The 7,747-nt window shown below is 41.5% G+C and overlaps 1 pseudogene; it reads left to right on the forward strand.

Annotated features, from left to right (window-relative positions):
- Positions 1-7,747, forward strand: part of LOC107569531 (citrate lyase subunit beta-like protein, mitochondrial) — a 73,337-nt pseudogene that overhangs the window by 23,773 nt on the left and 41,817 nt on the right.

A 7,747-nucleotide genomic window follows, 5' to 3' on the forward strand; every position in this document is an offset into this window, starting at 1 on the left:
GTGTCCCAGGCCGGCCTGTCGGCGACACGGTGGAGAACTTGCCCAGCGGTTCTCCGCTGACCAAAGCAGACTGAGGCCATCAGGTATCCTGCCCCGGTGTGCAGCTGCTGCCGTTGCCGAGGGCGTCCCCCCTGCCACCGCCAAAACAAGAGCAGCGCTCCTGCAGCCTCCAGCAAAGCTGTGCCGTGGAGCCGGTCGCAGGGCAGCCGCCCCGCCCGTCCAGGCCCCCGCCAAACCTGGTGGCAAGCGAGAGAGCAAGAGGCCCGGAGACGGGCGACCCAGAGGTGGAGGGACGTGTTCTTCAGGAGATGGTAAGCACACCACTCCCTCCCCTGGAGGAGGGCCGGGCGGAGAATCTTTTCATCTTTTTCCTCTCGGTCAGTGGTACCCAAATTCTCGACAAAGAGCAATTCCTCTATTTGGCCTCCAGCAAAGCTGTGCCGTGGAGCCGGTCGCAGGGCAGCCGCCCCGCCCATCCAGGCCCCCGCCAAACCTGGTCTCCGGGCGACCCAGAGGTGGAGGGACGTGCTCTTCAAGAGGGCCGGGCGGAGAATCTTTTCATCTTTTTCCACCACTGACCCCTCGGTTGGTGGTACCCATATTCTCGACAAAGAGCAATTCCTCTATTTCTGGGTCCCCAGAGGGGACGGGGGTTGTGGACGATCTAGTGCGTATCACACTCACCCTCCTCTCTCGCCAGTGAGCAGCAGTGGTGATGGTTATGCAAGTATTAATATGACCATGACATGGACGTGTGCGTGTCTACAGCACATGAACACACAGCCAGCATCCTCCCCTGCTGCACACACATCATCACGCTCTCTCGCGTGAGAGGCCAGCCGGTTGGTTTTCAAAGCGCCACCCTCGGAGAACACCAAAAAACCTTTCCTGAATTTACTGACTATCTCCTTCAAACATAAAAGAGAGAGTAACAACTAAACAAAGCAAACTCCTCTCTTTCCCCGTGGCAGCTAGGTTGCAGCAAAGTGAAACCCCTACTGTGTTTAAAAAGGCATAGAGGGAGAGCAGTGCTGAATGGCGTTTCTCTATTAGACCCCTTGTACATCCGTCAAGCGATCTGCTCCCACTCTCTTTCTCTCTCTGATAAAGATCCATCAAGGAAACCCCTCTCTTCCCCATGGAGGTTTCTAAAAAAAAATTCTGCTCCTTTATGAAATCTATTCTTTAATTACGAGTGCCATCCTTTTGTAAGCCTCCTACTTACAAGATAATTTATTTATTTTTCAAGTGCTCACTTAAAATGGCTTTTTAACATTTTCACCCTGCAGCAGTATGCATTGAGTGTAGATGATTTAATTTGGATCCTCCCTCCCCCTTTTGCCGTACCCATTTCTACAACAACCCCCTACACACGTACATGCAGCTGGTGCCCTCTCTATGATGTCATTTCCTGTTTTATTTTTTAATAGGGTGGCAGACCGTTTTCAAATAATAATTCACAATCAATTTTTTTTTAAGAAATAGCATATTATACCAAAGGGTTTGTTGTTGTTGTTGTTGTTTGTTTTGTTTTGTTTCAAGAATTTCATTCTTTTAATTAGAATAGTTTTTTTATATATATTAGGAGAGTAAATGGAAAAAATGTAATGAATGATATCAAAATTACACAAATTAAAAACGTGCTTCTCATAGGCAAGGTGTATTCAAGTGATTGTATGTATGAATTGCATTTTTCATGTAAATTAATAGATGGGACAGAAAATGTGTCATGTCATTGACCCATGTTAAAATACTCATCATAAACGTTTACATTTTCTCAGGGGGATAAGTCGTCTACTTTTATCTGCGGTTCCCTGGTGTCAGTCTAGCCAGCATTCCCACCATACTCCTGGCACCTCTCTGAAGTACATAAAATGCCGTGCCGTCCTGTACGTTCCTGGCAACGATGAGAGAAATCTGCGGAAACTGATTTCTCTGGACGTGGACTGCGCCGTTCTCGACTGTGAGGATGGAGTCGCCCTCAACAAGAAGGTACCAACCGCCCTAACCTCTATGACTCTGTTAGACATAATCACAAAATCCTCATTATTTATAACTCTCTTTTTTAGCCAGGTGCTGATTCTTAATTACTCCAAAGAAAGCTACCTAAGCGCAATGCTTAAAACAAGCACATTTCCGTCCCATTATGTGCCAATAAAGGCAAAAATTCCCCCCTATCACATTCACTTGAAACAAGGTGCCCACTTCACACTGAGCAAACAGCAGGACTTCAGCAGATGCTGCAGGTTAAAAGCATTCTTGACCCGCCCACACAGCCAGCCAATTGGCCCTGTCTACCTCTCCATGAAATCGTGATTGGAGCAGGAGCTAAAAGGAGAACCGGTGGAAAGGAGTCAGCTAACAAAGGTTTTTAAGTCATGTTAATAAAGATGATTGATATGGCCAGAGGCTATTCCTGCTTTAGTGGGAAAAAGTTTGACAGGCAGCCTAAACGGTGACCCCTGAAGAAAGGTGATGGCTCCCAATGTTTTCCAACACCCACTAATTTCTTTATCACATCCAAGTGGGGGAAAAGGTTTTAAGAAAGTATCCACTAAAGCTGGACTAAAGCTAGCTGAATGCTTTCAGGTCTTTTGTGTCGTTTCAGAGCTTTAGTTACAACTTGATCTATCTTTGATGGCTTTTAAGTGTCAAAAATGTGCTCAAAGGATAAAAACATTATGGCATTGTTACCATGTAAGACCTCAGCATAATGACATATATCAATGTTAATGTTGTTCTTAAATGAGAAGTATAAAAGATAAGATTGCTGAGCCAAAATTCAGTTCTTCTGTCAGGTTCTGCCCGGATAGGATTATTTTGTTAAGGAATATTAATGCTAGGTGATCTGAGAGGGGAGAAAATGGCATTAGAGAAGACGTCTCGGGTCCCCTCTTTGAGCTGAGTGGCTTTCTTTTCGCTAGCTCATGTTCCTGTAAGAGCTGATAGAATTAACGCTCTCTGTAGTCTCCCAGATAAAAATGCTAATATCTCACTCTCGAAAAATAGCAATGTATTTCGCGAAGAGCCTGAAAAATAATCCCATTGCTCCTCAGCTGTTTGATGGTATAAATCTGTCAAGACTACAAGCACTTACAATCCTTCGTACAAGTCGCAGTCAATTTTAAAGACCATATGTTAACTTTAAAGAGCCTGGCATGGTATGGGGAAAGATGTGATCCATTATTTATTTGCTAGCACACAACTGCGTAATGTAAAACTGAGTTATTAACTCAATAATAAAACACACTTTGCTCCTCTGCACCCGCTCTTTCACTTCCCACACTCTCAGCTGTTTTCCCCATCCTGACAATTGGAAATCCATGGGGGTTTCTGTATACCTATAGATAGATGTTTTATTTTTCATGCTACTAAATGAAACTACTCCCGCAGCTCAGTTACTCTTTTATGGGCCATTGAGGAGGATGGAAAAGGAATGCATACTGTACATGTGCACAGGTTCTGAGGACATTTTTTTCATCGAGGCACTGATTTAACCAAGGTGTTCCTGTAATACTTCAGTGCTCAAATGCATTCAGATTGTGTCATTATTCAAAATGATTCAGTTGTGTATAGCTGATCATTGGTAGAATCTTTGCTGTAAAATTCTAAATATTACATAGTTGGGCCTTTTGTAAATTTTATTAGAAAGGGCAAGGAGATGGAATAGGAAATAATAACTCGAGAGTTGGAAAAGCTAGATTCAAACTTGCCTGATATAAGCACCATAGTTAATGTGTCAGATCATGTGCATTAGCCACTAGGCCACAGCTCCAACATCAAACCATTTTAATTCTAAATTAATATCCTGAGAGCCTACAGGTTAGATAGTGAACTAAATTAAAGGGATAGCTCACCCAAAAATGAAAAGTCATTAGCTCACCTTCATGTTGTCCTAAAAGTGTACGGCTTTCTTTTTTAATGTATAAAATAAATACAGGTGACACTTTACTTAAAGACTTAACGTGCAATGCATTATAAAGGGTTATTAAAGGGTATAATGCATTATAATTATTCATAATGTTAGTCGTTATACATTATATCTTGTTGGAAATATTATAACTGAATTTAAAATACATAGTATAACAATGAATTGATAAGTGTTATAATGTATTATCTGTGGTTACAATTATTCATGAGATTAAACAATGCATTACAAGGCATAATTAATGCATTAAAACACTTTTATAATGCATTATACATAAAGGATTTAAGCAAAGTGTTACCAAAATATTTTGAAGAACATTGGAGTCCAAACAAATTAATAAAAAAAAAAAGTCACAAGAAAGTCAGTCATACAAGTTTAGAACGATGTTAGGGTAAGTTAATGGTAACTTACGTTTTCATTTTGATTAAACTATCCCTTTAACTTGTGGAAGAATTGTTTATTCTGATTCTTTTTTTATGAAATTTGAACTTAAATTAACTAATTATTTATTGAATACACGTGCTCTGTTTCAGAACCTACATAAAAAAAATATTGAATTCAATACTAAACTTTCTTTGGATGTATTTTTAACCAATATTTGTGTTGTATGTATTATATGCTTTTTAGAGTATTGTGCTGTTAGCTTAGCAACATGCTAACGTCAGACCAGGGGTGTCCAAACTACGGCCTGTGGATTAATTTTAAGCGGCCTGCAGCTGTCTTAATAGTCTATATCAGTGTTTCCCAACTGGGGTGCCGTCTGTCGAGAGCAGGGGTGCTGTGTAAAAAAATAATGTTATTAATGTTAAACTAAAATGTTCAAAAAAGCATCTACTATATAATATCCATTTCTGATGTCGCCAATAATTAGAGATGCACCGAAATTCCGGCTGCCGAAAATGAGTTCACCGCTCAGGTTTCACTTTCACGTGGTGTGACGCTCTGTGTATTATCCCGCTCTATGCGTGTGCTCTCCGCTCAGTCGCTCCACTCGTATACCGTTCATGCGAATCGGAACAGCAAAGTCCACTCAAAAATTGAGCCGACCGGAAACATCGATGTAGTACAGTATTGTTTCTGTCTGCAATAGCCCTACTGTGTTGTAACATGGTGTGGTATATGGGCAACTCTGGTAACGCTGCCCTCTCATTCACTGATCTGCTAACCGCTATGTTATGCTCACGTGTTCTGATAATAATAGCTTTCTAGGACTGAACATTATTTGGATAATTGGTGTAAAAAATTAAAAAAAAGTTAAATATCTTAACCCTACTGTTAGACCTACCTGAAAAACTAAAGTTAAAATTTCCAAAGGGTGCCGCGACTAAAAAAGGTTGGGAAACACTGGTCTATGTTATATATGGCCCGCCAAGCATAATGTACAAAATAGGCCTATGCAGTTTCAAAATGTCAACACAAGATGGCAGCACTAAATTTTAGACCAAATGTAGCAGTAAAACGCGAGTGATATCAATTTGATAACTCATATGCGCTCTCATTTCTTTAGCGCACGCAAATTCCTAAACGCTTCAAAAGCGGAAGAGCGCGACTCGTTTGAACCGCGCTGCACGGACCGTTTTTAGCTCTGCCTAAAGACAACGTAGCGCGAGCTCAGAACAAATGCGTTTACTCGCTGACTGATCTCGATCACGAGACCACTAAACAACGATGTGAGCAGCGTTTGAGTTTGCAGCATACAAACCACATATGTCAAAGGCAAATGAATCAGCGCTGACTTTCTCAACAACACTAACGCGGAAAATAGGAAAAACATTGTGCGACAACAATGCAGTTAGAATACTTATCAATCCACAAATCACCAACATTTCGATTTACTGTAGTAACCGTAACTGTGGTATTGTGGCAGAAATGTTGCATATTTATACAGAATCTTCTTATATAATTAGTGTAGACATATAGGCCAATTTAATGTAATGTAAGGGAGTTATAAAATATAGGCCAAATTACAGACATTTTTGATGCAGTTTGTGCTTTCATGTGTTAATCTTAAATACCATAAAGCCATTCTATGTTATAATTATTAAAGCTTTAAAAACAAGATATTTGCAGATTTTTGTCCTCAACAAAACACAAGCTACTGCTACTGTCAACTCAACATCACACATACATACACAATATATATATATATATATATATATATATATATATATATATATATATATATATATATATATATATATATATATATATATATCTGTCAGTGTTCTTTTCATTTTCTCTCTTCTTCAGCTTTCTTTTTCTCGCGGTAGTTAGCGGAAAGCAGTGACTGGGTGATTGACAGCTAATATTAACCAATCTAAAATCTGCATTAAAGTTAAGAATGTAAAGACAACGTTTAATTGGTTATGTAGCCTAACGTTTCATAGAACGGCAGACAGGTCACCGTATCAACACTCAGAAGGCACATACTCTGAATGTTTTTTTAGAGAAATGCAAACAGGTCGCACGACAACAATTATATGCACTCGCACAAATGCTCCCAAATATATTTTGAGGTCGCACAGATTAAATTTCGGGAGCATATGCTTGATAGGTAGAAGCATCCGGCCCCCCAGTGTTTCCACATCGTCTAATCTGGCCCCCTTTAGGAAAAGTTTGGACACCCCTGCGTCAGACTCTGCTGAAATCAATTGTCAGTTGAGTCTTCCATGCAGAGCGTTACTTGTGTGCCACAAAGAGTTGCTGCCTATGTAGAGCATTCTGAATTAGTCCCTTATGAGTTTCCTTAGATTTTGGGACATTTTAGGGTCATTTAGTTCTTTTTCATATTGTTATTGTTGTCCTTTTATAAAAACCGCTTAACTGTGGTAGAATCACAAAACATGGCACGTGTATGTTGTACACTGATAAATGAGGAAATTGATGAATGAGAATTGTTTCTTTGTTTTAAATTGATGATTGGATCTTGTCTGTGTGCCATAAGCATCATTGTTGTGCCCCCCATAGCTAACAGTGCCAATCCTTACCCTGTTCTCCCCGCTTTGTGCCATGTGACAGACGGTTCAGAATACTCAGTGACTGCCACTGCCACTCAGGACCAAGGCTTAACTCACACACTTAGTATTTAAAAATATCTCTCCTTACTGATAAGGAGGGGTAGGAAGTTGTCCTTTTCTCTCCTCCAGCAGGGGCTGATGGCTACACCTGTCTTTTTTTCGCTCCGGGGGCGAGTTTGTTTATTTGTGTGTTTTGTGGCAGAGATGCCCTATAGACTGCGGCTCAGTTTGGGGCATTCCACTCAACGGCTCCTTTCCCCCCCTCTTCTTCCCTGCCCACCTCCTCTTTCTCTCTGTGGCAGCCTCGCTCCGCACTGCCCCCCTCCCAGCTCCAATCCCTGGAAGTTTGGAACTAATGAACTGACTGCTGAGCTGCCGCCACGGAGCTTGGTCCCAAACTATACTGTACTTCACACTCGATTTATTCTCCAGATGGCAAGACTACGCAGCCCTGCCGGGAGGGGCCACCTCTTCCACTGAAGTGTGAAAGTGGACGGATGTTGTTTTCGGATCCTCTGTGATCAGCTCCGAGCTCCCTCAAACCACCCGGCACTGTATGTAGAGAATAAGTCCCCCTGCTAACGGGCACACTCGAGCTGTGATGGCTGTCTGTATGTTTGTGTGTGTGTGTGTGCCCTTGTTGCTTTTGCTAAGGTGCAGTGTCACTGGCATTGGCACTTGTGTTATCTGATGCACTCACCTGCGGGTGGTGGTGGCTGATGCTTGGAATCATGACAGTTATCCCTGCTCTTTTTTATACCTTTCTCTCCCTCTTGTTCTTACTGTCTCTACACTCCTACCC

This window comes from Sinocyclocheilus grahami, unplaced genomic scaffold (assembly GCF_001515645.1).
Source record: "Sinocyclocheilus grahami isolate Dianchi unplaced genomic scaffold, SAMN03320097.WGS_v1.1 scaffold28.1, whole genome shotgun sequence".
Taxonomy (NCBI): Eukaryota; Metazoa; Chordata; class Actinopteri; order Cypriniformes; family Cyprinidae; genus Sinocyclocheilus; species Sinocyclocheilus grahami.